Below are 14435 nucleotides of genomic sequence, written 5' to 3'. Positions count from 1 at the left end.
GTTTAGTACGTGGGTTTAGCCCTTTTTGAGTCCCTTGGATTTTAAGAGTTATCATCCTTTAGGGATGATCCGTTCAGTTTTGTGAACTTTGCTTCTTATCCGTCCGTCGTTGTACTTAAAGTTTATCACCTTTTTAGGATGATCCGTCCAGCTTGTGGACGTTATTTTTGGCCTGTCCATTATCTGGACTTAAAGAGTTACTATCTTTTTAGGATAATCCATCCAGCTTGTGGACATTATTTTTGGCCCGTCCATTCTCTGGACTTTAGGAGTTGCCATCCTTCTAGGATGATCCGTCCAGCTTTGTGGACGTTTATTTCTGGTCCGTCCGTTATCTGGACTTTAGGAGTTATCGTCCTTTTAGGATGATCTGTCTAGCTTGTGGACGTTATTACTGGTCCGTCCATTATCTGGACTTTAGGAGTTATCATCCTTTTAGGATGATCTGTCCAGCTTGTGGACGTTATTACTCCGTTCATAGTTAACAAACATAGTCGAGCCTGAATATTCCTCTAATTAATTAAGCGAAAACCATATGTTTGTAATAAGTCAACAATACCTGCCCCTTTGGGCTAAAGAAAAAGGAGTGCTCATAGAAAGAATTGAAAAAATAAAAAACTAGGAAAATGAAAAATTAGAAAAACGGGGAATGCTGGTGTTCTTGATATCTTCACACTGTCTCTACTGGTAGTATTTTCGAAGATGCTCTGTGTTCCATGGGTCCTGTAGCTTCTGTCCGTCCATAGTTTCGAGGTGGTAGGTCCCCTTCCTCTGCCATGATGAGATCTTGTAAGGTCCTTCCCAGTTGGGGCCAAGTTTTCCTTGTGAAGGATCTTTAGCCGCTCCCATTACCTTCCGTAGCACAAGGTCCCCGATCTGAAAATCTCTGTGTCTGACTTTGGAGTTGTAGTATTTTGTCATGAGGTTTTGGTATCGGGCCAACCTCTGTTCTGCTGCTGTAGTCGTAAAGCCCCTTCATTCTTATCGTCATTGTAGCTCTCCACTCGATAACTTGTAAGCCCTATCTCTGCTGGAATGACAGCCTCGCTTCCGTATGCTAGCTTGAATGGTGTTTCTCCCGTGGGCGTTCTTGCCGTAATACGATATGCCCACAAGATACTTGGTAACTCGTCAGGCCAGATGCCTTTTGCCCCCTCGAGCCGGGTCTTGATGATTTTGAGCAGGGACCAGTTTGTGACTTCGACTTGCCCATTGGCTTGCGGATGTGCGGGTGACGAGTAGTGATTTGTGATGCCTAATTCTGAGCAGAAATCTTGNGAAGAACGGTAGACACTTGTTCGTCGCTTTGGAGACGAACCTGTTCAAAGCTGCAACTTTGTCGTTTAAGCTTTGCACGTCCTTTACTGTCCTTGGCGGTTCCAACTTCATGATGGCCTGTATCTTCTCTAGGTTGACCTCTATTCCCCTTTGGGATACCATAAAACCCAAGAATTTTCCAGCCGTTACTCCGAATACACACTTGCTTGGATTCAGTTTCATGTTGTATGATCGTAGGGTATCAAATGTCTCTTGGAGGTCGCTCAGGTGATCATTTTCATGTGGGCTCTTAACCAGCATGTCGTCGACATAGACCTGTAGGTTCCTCCCGATCTTGGTGCGCGAACATTTTGTCCATTAATCTTGGTACGTTGCCCCAGCGTTCTTGAGTTCGAATGGCATCACCTTATAGCAAAAGAGTCCTTGGCTGGTGACGAAGGACGTTTTCTCCTGATCAGATTCCTCCATCTTGATCTGATTATAGCCTGAAAAGGCATCCATAAAACTTAGGAGCTGGTGTCTGGCCGTAGAGTCGACCAGTGCATCTACCTGCGGGAGGGCGTGTAGCTGTCCTTTGGGCATGCCTTGTTAAGGTCCGTAAAGTCGACACACATTCGCCACTCCGCTAGCCTTCTTGACCATGACCACGTTCGCCAACCATTCTGGGTAATATACTTCCTAATGAAACTCGCCTCGAGTAGTTTCTGACCTCCTGCACTATCGCTCTGTCCCGTTCATGAGCGAACACTCACTTTTCTGCCGGACGGGTGGGGTTAAGGGGTTCACGTTGAGCTTGTGTACTATGACAGAAGGATCGATCCCGGGTATGTCTTCATGGCTCCATGCGAACATGACTTGGTTCCTCCTGAGGAATGTTGCGAGGGCCTGGCGCACCGGCTGGTAGGCCAATGTCCCTATTCTGGTCATTCGCTCTGGTTTTGACTCGTCGAGTGTTATCTCCTCCAGCTCTTCGACCGGTTCCGCGACCGTCCGCTGTTCTTCTACACACATTGTTTGATGATGATCTTCCATTTCTAGCATGGCAATGTAGCATTCTCGGGTGGTTACCTGATTCCCTCGCAACTCCCCAATCCCATAGTCCGTTGGGAACTTGATCATCAGGTGGTATGTTGATGTTACGGCTTTCCACAAGTTGAGTGTGGGTCGTCCGAGAATACCATTGTAAGCGGATGAGCAGTCTACCACGAGGAACATTACATTCCTAGTGAGTTCTCGCGGGTAATTGCCCATTGTTACTGAGAGTGTGATGTAGCCTATTGGGAATACCCTTGTTCCTCCAAAACTGACAAGTGGAGCATTCGTCGGTATCAGTTGCACTCTATCGATCCCCATTTGCTGGAATGCTGGATAGTATAGGATGTCTGCCGAGCTGCCATTGTCAATTAATACTCGGTGGACATTATAGTCCCTCACACGTATGCTGACAACCAGCGCGTCATCATGTGGATGATGGAGTCTCCTTGCATCTTCTTCAGTGAATCCAATGATAGGGCTTTCCACTCGTGCGGTATTAGGCGTAGAGCCTGTGAGCTGGACGTTCAGGACCAATCTGAGGTACATTTTTCGAGCTTTTTTGGAGGACCAGTAGCCGCGGTTCCTTCCACGATCATCCTTATGTCTCCGATGGGGGTCTAGGACGCTCGTTATCCTGTCGGAGGGCCGGCTCTTGGCGATTGAGATCCGCTCTCTCTTTGTTGACGAATTTCTGCAACTTCCCTTGTCTAATGAGGGCCTCAATCTACTACTTCAAGTCGTAGCAATCGGCTGTGTCGTGGTCGTGATCTCGGTGGGAACGACAATATTTGTCTTGCAGCCGCTTGCTTGGGTCGCTCTTTACTTTCCCTAGGAATGTCAGTGTCCCCTCGTCTTTGATTTGCATCAAAACTTGGTCAATTGGGGCGTTTAGAGGGGTGAAACTCGTGAACCTTCCTCCCGGGGGCTTAGGGCGCCTTTCGCCCATTCTGTCTCCTGTCCTTGGTCTTTTCTGCCCTTGATTCTGGCGCACGTCTGCCTGTCGCTCCCTCTTCCTGGGCTTTTCCTCCCGTGCTAGTAGCGCATCTTCCGTGTTCATGTACTTAGTGGCCCTGTAGAGTACCTCTGACATGGTTTTGGGGTCGTTTTTGTATAGTGAGAACAAAACTTGCCCTTCCGCAACCCGTTCGTGAAGGCCGCCACCCGTATTTTGTCGTCGGCTTTATCGATCGAGAGCGCTTCCTTATTGAAGCGGGTTATGTAGGATCTTAACGTCTCGTCCTCTCTCTGCCTGATGCTCATTAAGCATGCCGTGGATTTCTTGTACCTGTGTCCCCTATAAAGTGCGAGGTGAACTGAGCGCTCAACTCTTTGAAAGTGCTGATGGAGTTCGGCGTCGGCCGACTGAACTAAATTCTCGCGGGACCCTTCAGTGTGATTGGGAAGGCCCTACACATGATTTCGTCCGGTACCCCTTGTAGATGCATCAAGGTCTTGAATGTCTTCAGGTGGTCTAGGGGATCCTTGACTCCATCATAACTCTCTATCTGTGGCATCCGGAACTTGTGCGGTAGGGGAAAGGAATTGATGAGGCCGGTGAATAGAGAGTCAATCTGGTTCACTAGGTCGTCTAGGTCGCTGGACACTCGTCCCTTTAGGGCGTTCATCATGATCTCCATCTGTTCTTTCATTGCCTGCATCTCTGCGAACATAGGCGGAGGAGTCGCGTCCATAAGGGATGGGAGGCTCGTGTTTTGTCGTTCTGGCCTGCTTGGGGCGTTGCTCCCTTCAGGCCCTTCTCGGTCTCTCTGCATGGCGCTGGTACCTTCCTGATCCTCCTTCCGGTTGTTGGGTGCTGTGTTCCTTTGACGCAACTGTTCTTCTAGGTCATGATTCTGTTTAGTGAGGCGCTCCACGGCAGCGGTGAGAGTCCGAACCTGTCTCTCGAGTGCGGTTGTGGGTAGTTCCTCTCCTTGGATGTCGTTGGTGGTTGCCATTGAGCGATTGAGCACCATGCAACCCTTCTGTCTCAGGGATGAAGCAACGTCTGACCATTTTTCTTCTTATTCCCACAGACGACGCCAACTGATGAAGCTGAGAAATTCACAGTGAGTCACATGATGCCTTCGCGCTCGAACGTGAACCTACACAATACAAAGAAGAAAACCTATCAAAGAGCACCGGTGTGGTGCTGGCCAAATGCCCTCCGAAGGTTAAGTCAGAAATATTCTCACAACTCTAGAGTGCTAGAGAGGGTAAATAATGCGTACCTTTATTGGTGAGAGTATTGGGGCTTTTATAGTAGTCGAAAGTTTTCCCTCTTTCGCTTGGAATCCAAGTTCTTTCCTTGTAGAAATCATCTTTTTTAGAGTCCGAAACGTGGTGGACAGATCTTCTCCTTATAGGGAAGATCTTCACCAATATATAAATATTAGAATCCAGGTTGCGCAAGGACTTTGTTTAGGGTTTTTCAAGAATGGGCCAAAGTATTCCCATTAAGAGGTCCAACAAGCCCATGGCCGATCAGCCCATCTTTCTTCCCTCCGTCCATCTCAGGTTCGTCCACGTAAGGCCTTGTATGAATAACAGGCTCGCCTTTCTTTTTTTGGCTCGCGGACTATAGTTGGCCCGTCCATTCACTCTAGGCGTCCTAGCCCGTTTTTCTCCCTTTCATTACCATAAATATTTAAGTCAAGAAGGAAATAATATAAACAAAAAATATTGAAAGTTACAATATGATATTCAAACATTTTCGAAGAAGAATAAAAAAAGAAGAGAATTTCAGATCTCCAAATTTTGAATAATTGGAATTAATATGTTGATTTTATCACATTGACCAACTCACCAATATGATAAACCCATACATTTGGATGCAACTAAAAATCACACTAATAAAGTTTTCAAAACTTTGTTTGAGGATTTTAAAAAATTGGGATATTAATATTAAAAGTTGGCAATGCTACATCATCAATATTGGCTTCTAAAAGAATTTTGCATTTTATCTTTTGAAAAAAATTTAAATATTGTAATTGACTTTCCCATAATTTATAAATCAATTAAAAGTTATATAAATTATTGTCACCCCCATAAGGGAATTTTTTTTTTCTATGAGATTTTTTTGGTTATGAGTTACTGAATTATGATATTGGGGATTTGTGAATTTTTTGTTGTGTTGTATTTGGAATATGGAGGGGCCATGAGTCTAAAGAAAGGTTTAAGTGATTAGTTTCTTTTGGGCTATTTGGATCAATCCAAAAATTTAAGGGGGGCCAACTATAAACTCTAAAATATGGGCATGCAAATAAATAGCTAATTTGAAGGGGGAAAAGAGAAGGGGGGGGGGGGGTGGGGGCAATGGCCCCCCTGCCCCTTATTGGGTCTGTCCCTGTGTCCAAATTTGGGACACATGTCTGCATTATATTGTGTCAAGTGCGCAAATGCACTAAGAAACTCCTTTAGTAGCTATGGTGGACTCAAAGATGGGTGACAACTGCGTGATAGAGTTAACTTCTAGAGGTAAAGTAATACTTTCTAAATCATGGGTAATTCTTTCATTTTATATTAAATATAAAAATACAATTTTACTTCTTTAGGTCACATTTGGATAAAACTTATAAGGATTAAATATTTAAATCAATGGATTTAAAAAATAATTACTAATACCAAATTGTAATGTTAATTTTAGTACACTAAAATTAACATTACAATTTGGATTTTGTTCTAACAAATACATTTGTGACTTTTCATATTTTATTCAAATTGCTTGGACTACAATTGAAATCCAAAATTTTTAATTCAAATACTTTCATCCAAATCCTTTTCAAATCTCCTCACAAATCCTTGCTTAAGAATTTTTTTAATCATAACTATAGTATGCATTTAGGTTAATTATTTCACACGACAATTGATTTTTTAATTATTTATTTATTTTGTTACTTATAATAGTTAAACCTTTCTGAATTAATTTTGCTTCAATATTATTTTTTTAATTTTACCCCTTAAAATCCTAGTTCCCCCACTACTCTTGATATTGAAATTCTTAACCACTATGGAAAAGTTTAAGGAAAGCCAATAACAATAACAAACAAAAAACAAAAAAATTGAGAGAGTTTCAACCTATGATATCTTATGATAGTTTTTTATTATCAAACCAAGACATCAATCGATTTTTGGTGTAAATAGAGATTAAACCTTGGATCTCTTATTCAACCACCTTAGACTTAAGCTAATTGGAACTCATGAAAGGCATGCAAAGTGATATGCATGAAACTCTCTCAATAACAAAATAGTTTGGCAGAGATAGGCATGCAAAATGATCTTTACTTAGGAAGGAAATAAAATGTGATTCAATAGCAAAGCCACTCCATGTGCATATTTTTGGCTAATAAAGGAAAAGAAATATGATTGAATTCTAAATCTCTAAAGCATATGGTGACGAACCATAATGATTGAATTCCACATGTACGAGTTTAGTATAGGGTACCATGTTTTTTGCAACATTCGTGTCCCTATCTTCTAAAGTGAAAAGATTTTACTAGATTGTTTATATGGGGTTTATATGATATGATGGAATTCCAAAGACAATTCACATGAAGATTTTTGGCTAATAAGGGAAATGAAATGTGATTATTTGACAAATAAGGAAATAAAATATGATGGAAAACTTATTCCAAAAGATTTACCTTTGAATTTATAGCACATCACATGACGATCTTGGGCGATAAAGGAAAGGAAATATGATGGAATTCAAATAAACCAAAAGTTTTAAAGCTATGAACAGAAGGATGCAAACAACCCCAATCATAGTATGCAGTTTGGCCATTGGTGTGACGCTAACTTATATGGTTAACCAACCTGTGTCACTAACACGTGAATGGTTAGGTTGAAACTGCAGTTTGTTTAATATTTAATTAGCAGAAAGAAGGGGGGGGGGGGGTGGGGGGGGGGGGGGGGGTGGCGAAAGCCCTAGGTTTATTAATTTTGCAACACACAAGGATAAAAACTTCGACTAAATTGTTATAAACAATCGCAATACCATTATAACTAGTCAATATCATGTTGTAATGCATGGAAAAAATTAACGGAATATAAATTACTATCTCTTATTTTGGGTCTAAATATAAAATTTAATATTTACGATAATTATAATTTTATGCATTTTTTATAAATGGTACCTTGATCCTTAGGTCCATGTGACATTAAGTTTGAATGGCTCATTTGTGTTGCACCTTTATCCTTCTACAATTTAGTCAATTGCTTGAGACTAAATGGCCAATTGTACAAGCCAAGATATTAATATATCTTAGGACAAGGCTTTCGTTTAGTAAAAGATGGAACACAATCTTAACACATTGTTATTTTTAGACACATGTCGTGTTTGTGTCCCGTCTAATGTTCCAAAACACTAAACACAAGTCAAACCCTATATGTTATTTCTTTCTATTGGCATGTGGATAGTATTAAATGATTTTGTAGTTTAGTTTTGTGGGACTTATTCCCTCAAAGTAAGAATCTTATGGGAGATATGGATAATGAATAAACACCTAAACTATATTTGGTAGCAGTCTTGTGGTTAAGTGGTTTAGTTCGATCTCTTCCATAGAGAGAAATGAATAATTACATAAATTAAAAATGAATGGTATGAAAATGAATGAGACTTTTTTAGTGTATTTGAGTGTGAATAAAAATAGAAAGTAAATATATTTTAATATATATATAATTAAAAAAGTTTGATTTTTGGTTGGCTTCATGAAATTTTTCCATGTAAGCTTTCGAAGCCTTAGAATTCACAACTTTTCACCTCAGCTTCATTTATTTTTAGGTTATTTTCATTCCTGACCTTGTGCCTGACTATCTTTCTAGCACCTCCATCACTCTCTTTTGCCTTCTATGGTGTTCTCTGAGCTCCTTATTATATATCCTTATATAAACTGCTTGTAGAACCTGAAAATCATTTGTTTTTTTTTTTTTTTTGGCTCTTTTTTTTTTTTTTGATGGGGAAAGTGTAACTAATTAATAAACACAAATCCTTTTCCACTTGAAGACTGTTCAGGTACATATGTTATATGTTCATTTAATTCTTATTTCACTATATATGTGATGGATACTTAATTTGTTTTTTAAGTGTAACATATGTTATATATAGCCTTTGATTTTGGAACTATATTGGACAGATTCTGTTTATTTATTTGTTTATTCTAAATTTTAAATTATCAACATTTGCACTTGTTGAGTTCCAAGGAGTAAATTATATCTACTTTTGAAACATGGATATGAAATTTAAATTACCCTGTTGAGCTCAAAAAAGGACAAATCTAAATTATCAGTTTGAAATTAAACTTCCTTAAAAAAAAAAAAAAAAAAAAAGTTTGAAATTAAACTGTGAAACTGAAAGAATATTATGATAAAGCAGAGACTTAGCAATCTTTGCTTCTATACACAGAACAAACATAACAAGGAAATGAGAACTTCTAAATAGAGCTGCTTACTTTGGTTGCTTCCAAGACTACTTAACAACGCTCACTGGGCATTAATCTCATGAGAAACGATAGAAGGGATCAAATAGTATCTGTGAATGTGTTTAGAGGTGTTAATAAAATATGAAGGTTGTTAAGGGAAAGGGCTGTAATCCATCAGACAAGAAGCTCTAAACATGCCTCTTTAGGCAAGTAAAGTTGTGGTGCAACTACGCCCACGGTGTGGCATTTAAAGAGGGTCCTAAAAATAGTCTTCTAAACATGTGATAAAGGTCGTACCTCGTACAAAAGGCTCACTTTTCTGCAGGGTATGATAGAGGTGGTTGATAGATAGCTCTACTCCTAATTTTAAAAAAGGCTGACTTTTAAGCATTTGATAGATTATTATTATTATTATTTATTTATTTCATTTTTTTTGATGTTTTGGCTCTGAAATCAAATAATGGATGGTTCAATGACATAATAAAGAGTTTATTGATTTATGGTTTCCGAAAATACTATAAAGAGACACACTAGAAAGGATTAGAGTTCCTAGAGAACCTGTCAGGCCAAAGTAGACCTAACTGCTTGTTCTAACCAAACTTTTTGTCGGATAGTATGCGATTATGCTTATAAAATATGAGCTACTTTTGCAGGAAAACTTCTCTGAGCCTTGTGTTTCTTTAGATTGCAATGGACAAGGGCAAACAGATTATGATCAATAACAATGGTGGACATGCTGGCAGAGGTTGCAACAACAGTACTATGACTAGTGACGCTTTTAATAATCAAAGTAAACTGAAAATTTTGGTGTGTGACAGTGATCCTGAGAGTTGTGATGAGATCTCCACCCTTCTAACCAAATGCAGTTATCAGGGTTTGTTGCTCTCTATATATATTTAATTTTACTTTATCATTATTTATAGTGTTCTCTATTTCTTATGGCAAGGTTTTGCAAGTATATTCTTCTTTTAGCACTAAGTTCGTGTAAATATCCAGCTTAGCTATTAGCATTGACAATTGCATGCACATGAGGTCTGAGGTCAAAAACATTTTACACTTATTGATTGATAATATATGACACATTTCTATAGTTGTGACAGATTTCCTTTGTTGGTTTTTCATCCTGGTCATTTCAAGAAGGCCGTAGCCAATTAAGTCCAGGTTTTTAGGCTAAAGAGGATGGCTTCCTCATATTTTTTTCAGAGTTTCCTCTGCTTCATTTAGCCAGAGTCATTCCACATGAATTATGATGTCTACGTTTTTATAAGAAAGCGTTTACTGGGCTCACGCAATGCTTGTGCATCTTCCTATGTGTTTATTGATATCTTTGCATCTCACAATAGTCTGAGAGTCCTTTATCTGAAATAAGTGTAATCTGTCTTTCAAGTTATACTGCATAAACTCCCTAATATTTCTAAAACTTGTTTACCTACAAAGGCAACATTTAATCACTAATAACAACATAATCTATTGCTTCACAGTAATCTCAGTGAGCTCATTTGTAGAAGTGGTTGATACATTGGATGCTGAGGGACCCCATATTGACATCTTACTCGTTTCAGTTGACCCTCACATAGACAAAGGCATGAAAATGTTGAAGTATATCAGTGAAGAATTCCAACACATTCCAGTGATCATCAGTAAGCTTTCATGTTGTTTGATCTGCAGTTAGTATTTTCTTTATTTTTTATTTTTGTTCCTTAGAATAAACAAGTGACTGGAAAATAAAATTCATTAAAATGAAATCTTATAAAAGAGACAAATTTAAGCGCTTTACAATTACAAAAACAAAGAACAAGCCTTAGTCCCAAATTTAGTTTGACTTTACTCATCATCCTACTTAATTAATATCCAGGGGTTCTTGTTTTGTTCAGTATTGTCTAGACAAGACCATATCTCTCTTATTTACAAGTACTTAAATCTTGGCGTGGCTGACTATTTGATGAAGCCTTTATGCACCGACGAGCTATCAAATCTATGGAAGCACAAGGGGAGGAGCCGGAATATGGTTGGTATCACTTTGATGCACAGTTAGTGATTTTTTTACCTTTTTCTAGTTAAGATCCGAACATAAGATAAATAAATTTGCAGTACATCTGTACATGTCACATATATCCTAAGAATGTATAGGTACTTTTCAAAGATCAGTGCAGAAGACAGCAATTTTAGCTTAGTAATCTCCTGTTAGGATTTCATCTATCATAGACATACCTTACTCTTAGATTTTTTACAAATTTGTTGTCAACTAATTTTAGTTTGATCAATTTCAATTGGTTCCAAAATGGCACATTTTTATGTTCAACTCTTTCACTAAGGTGCCCTCCAAGAAACCTTAGATAATTTATGTTGTGTCTACTCATAGCAGCCTGTAGTGCCGCAGAAGAACATCCAAAGTATAGTGTTCCTCTGACGACACTAAGTTCTAGTAAAACTAACATGAATATAAATTTTTGTTTCTTAAATGACAGATGAAAAAGTTACTGGGAAATACAAATGCAGAGTCAAGCCATATAATCAGCAAGAGTGGCTGAGTGTTTTGTGCTGAGAAGTTTAGCATACTCTGAGGACATCCAATAAGTTAAATGCTTCAGAAAATTGTGCATGTGCACCCATTCATGAAAATCTTGGATTCAATTGGAAGGGTATAAGTTTGTAGTCTGTGGTTGTGGTCTAATATTATAGCACCTCCTTTTAAAGCTTACATTTCCCTTCGGATGTTTTAAGTATTATCATTTGACTTAATTCGGGAAATTCCTTTTGACGACTAGTCTTCCTTCATATAGCTTATAAAAATTCAAAAAGTAATTGAGACATAGCTTTTACTTGAGTTTAGATATAGAGTTCAAATTTTCCCACAGTAAACCTGGCTAGGATTGGTGCAGACGTATACATTGGCGTATACAACAGTAGGTTTTAATATAGAGAAATGACATGTCTACAACATTTTCACAACGAATCTTAAGTGGCAGGCTGTTACTGGTTATTATTGTTAAGGCAAAAAAGTAATCTTAGTGTTTGAACCAATTACAACTAACCACCTGTGATTTGTTGTAAAAATATTGTAAAATTGTTGTAGACGTAGCATCTCTTTTTCAAATTTGAACCAATAACAACTAACCACCTATGATTTGTTGTAAAAATATTGTAAAATTGTTGTAGACGTAGCATCTGTCTTTAATATATCATATATGTGAGGGTTAACATTGCCAAATAGCATAATTTTAGAAAAAAAATATAGGAGAAATGCATCCGACCAAACTTATTTAATTATATAGCACTTTTTTGAACTTCGAGTTTGTTAAATTCAAGTTCCAAGTGAAACTCTAGTCTACCAAACTCGAGTTCCAATCATTATGGGCTCAAGTGGTAATCCAATCACTTAGAATTCGAGTTTTAGTTAGAACTCAAATTTGACAAACTTGAGTTCTAAAAAAGTGCTACATAACTAAATAAGTTTGGCTGGATATATTTTTCCTAAATTTTTCCTAAAATTATGCTATTTGGCAAAAAAAAAAAATGCCAATATGTGAGTGATCTTTCATTGGAAGTAAAAAAAAATGATAATAAAGAGACAAAGTTTAAATTTAAAAAAATGGGTACGATGAAACTACAGAATTGTGTATATTCTTTGAAAAAATGTGTATATTAAATATACACAATTGTATACAATCTTTGAAAAATGTGTTCATTGAATATAGAAAATAGTGTATAATCTTTGAAAAACTGTGTAAATTCTTTGAAAAATTGTCTATGTTGAATACAAAATTATGTACATTATTTAAAAAATTGTGAATATTGAATGTACTTGTGTATCTTCTAAGAAAAGTTGTATACATTAAATAAACAAAATTGTGTACCTTGAATATACAACATTGTGAACATTTTTTAAAAATTTGTATATGTTGAATATATAGAATTGTACACTTTCTTTGAAATAATTGTGTACATTGAATATACATAATTATGTAGATTCTTTGAAAAGTGTAATGTACAAAGTTGTATACATTCTTTGAAAAATTTTGTTCCTTCAATCAACAAAATTGCATACACTCTTTAAAAAATTGTGTACATTAAATATTAAGAATTGTTTACATTTTTTGAAAATTGCCATACATTGAATATATAGAATTTTATACACTTTTTAAAAAATAGTGTACATTAAATATATAGAATTGTATACTATGGGAGGACTTTCATCTCGGCCCCCAATCAAGTATTGTTCTCTTTGGAAATAGCGTTGAGCCTTAATCCTCAAGGATTTGTTCAATCCCACATCAGGAAGAGACACCTCCCACCCATGCCTTATAAGCCTTTGCCCTAAGGACGAGTGTACCACTACTACACAAAATTGTGGACATTGAATATAGAAAATAGTCTACATTAAAAAAAAAAAAAATTATATTCTTTGAAAGTTTTCAACAATAAAAAATTTGTCAATGCTAAATATACAAAATTGTGTACATTCTTTGAAAAATGTGTATATTAAATGTACAGAATTGAGTACATTCTATAAAAAAAATTGTGTACGTTGAATATACAGAATTTGGTATATTCTTTGAAGAATTGTATATGTGGGGCACAAGAATTAGGGATGACAATTATAGCCCGGCCCGCAGATACCCGACCCAGCCCGACCTAATAAAGAATAGGGTCGGATTTGGGTTTTTTAAAAAAAAAAACCCGAAGCGGGTCCGGGTTTTTAACAAAACCCGGCCCAAACCGACCCGGTTACAAGATAACACAATTACAAAAAAAAACCCTCATATATATATATATATATATGCTTATAAACCCTAATCTAATCCTCTCTCATTTCACAACAACTCACCAGCCGCCTCTCTCCCTTTCCACTCCCACTCTCACTCACTCTCAATCTCACCACCAGCCCAAGATGTCACCGCCGGTCCAAGCTCTGTCACCGCTCTCCCTCAAGCGACCTCGCTGACAAGCACCTCAAGCGATCAAGCACCTCTCCTCACCTCGCCGGACCTTCATCTTTCTCACCTCGTTGTGAACTCAAGCCACTGCACTGAAAATCGGCTTTTTTGTTCAAAGAATCAAATTTGTATTTTCTAGTTTAAGTGCTATTTTTGTTGAATAGAATCGGCTTGTTTGATTTGATTTTGTAAGGTCTTCTTGTTAGGACCTAGAGATTATATGTTAGATAACACAATTACAAAAAAAAACCCTCATATATATATATATATATATGCTTATAAACCCTAATCTAATCCTCTCTCATTTCACAACAACTCACCAGCCGCCTCTCTCCCTTTCCACTCCCACTCTCACTCACTCTCAATCTCACCACCAGCCCAAGATGTCACCGCCGGTCCAAGCTCTGTCACCGCTCTCCCTCAAGCGACCTCGCTGACAAGCACCTCAAGCGATCAAGCACCTCTCCTCACCTCGCCGGACCTTCATCTTTCTCACCTCGTTGTGAACTCAAGCCACTGCACTGAAAATCGGCTTTTTTGTTCAAAGAATCAAATTTGTATTTTCTAGTTTAAGTGCTATTTTTGTTGAATAGAATCGGCTTGTTTGATTTGATTTTGTAAGGTCTTCTTGTTAGGACCTAGAGATTATATGTTAATTCTTGTTTGTACTTTTGATGTGGGAAAATTTTGTAATGAAAGTAGTTTCCCCTACTGTTTGGTTGCTGGGAAAATCAATATCAGGCAAACAAAATTTTTTTTTGGTTGGTCA

This window comes from Quercus suber, unplaced genomic scaffold, assembly GCF_002906115.3.
Source record: "Quercus suber isolate HL8 unplaced genomic scaffold, Cork oak 2.0 scaffold_24, whole genome shotgun sequence".
Lineage (NCBI taxonomy): Eukaryota > Viridiplantae > Streptophyta > Magnoliopsida > Fagales > Fagaceae > Quercus > Quercus suber.
The sequence above is the reverse complement of the archived record's forward strand: the minus strand, read 5'-3'. Positions refer to the sequence as shown.